This window comes from Otolemur garnettii, unplaced genomic scaffold (genome assembly GCF_000181295.1).
Source record: "Otolemur garnettii isolate 467f Iridium unplaced genomic scaffold, OtoGar3 scaffold00014, whole genome shotgun sequence".
In the NCBI taxonomy this organism is placed as follows: domain Eukaryota; kingdom Metazoa; phylum Chordata; class Mammalia; order Primates; family Galagidae; genus Otolemur; species Otolemur garnettii.
In genome coordinates, this window is record NW_003852409.1 from 4,862,519 (window position 1) to 4,863,744 (window position 1,226).

Below are 1,226 nucleotides of genomic sequence, written 5' to 3' on the forward strand. Positions count from 1 at the left end.
GAGGCAGGAGACTCGCTTGAGCCCAGGAGTTGGAGGTTGCTGTAAGCTGTAATGCCATGACACTCTACCCAGGGGGACAGCTTGAGGCTCTGTCTCAAAAAAGAGAGAGAGAATTTTAGGTGATATATCAACCAATCATAATGTATAGACTTTCCAAACATCCTGATTCAAACGAAGAAGCTGTAAATATGTATATACACAAAGAAAAAGTTATTCACCACACTTGTTAAAGATGATAAGGCAGACAGGGACCACTGCAACCTAGTCCTGCAGTAGGAGAAGGAGATAGGGCTTCTTCCAACTCCAGCAAGGACAAGGGGGGATTTACAACCAAGGATCAGAGCAGATGTTAGTGAATGGATAATCACTTAATAAGAAACATCAAAGACAAGAGGTTTCTGGCTAAGCAGACTTCACAGGATTACTGCTGAATGCGGGCCAGGGTAATAAGATATCTAGAGTGGTCTCATACCAAGGATCGAGGATTTTTGCTAAACTTACCTAGTAGGATTCTTTTTTTTTTTTTTTTTTATGGAGACAGAGCCTCAAGCTGATCCTCTGGGTAGAGTGCTGTGGCATCACAACTCACAGCAACCTCCAGCTCCTAGGCTCAAGCAAGTTTCCTGCCTCAGCCTCCCAAGTAGCTGGGACCACAGGCGCCTGCCACAACACCCGGCTATTTTTTGGTTGCAGCCGGTATTGTTGTTTGGCAGACCCAGGCTGGATTCAAACCTGCCACCTTAGGTGTATATGGCTGGTGCCTTAGCCACTTGAGCCACAGGTGCCAAGCCACCTAGTAGGATTCTTGCCCAAACTAGATTCTACTAGGACAAAGAGGGAAACCCAAAGTTGGGCCTGGTTACAAAAGGCTCAGGAGCCTAACTAAAGTTTTGGTCAAAGAAGATAGTCTTTGTCTATCTTTCTCTCAATATATCTCTCTCTCTTTCTCTCTCTCTCTCTCTCTCTCTCTCTCTATATATATATATATAGTGTGTGTGTTTTTATATGTATGTGTGTGTGTATACAGGGTGGCCATAATGTTCGTGTGTAATTTTTAAATTGCACACAGACATTATGGCCACCTTGTATATACGTGTGTGTGTGTGTGTGTGTGTGTGTGCCAAAAACATGTATACACATTCTAAGAAAGGAAAAACAGGCTTGGCGCCTGTGGCTCAAGTGGCTAGGGCGCCAGCCACATACACCTAAGGTGGTGGGTTCGAATC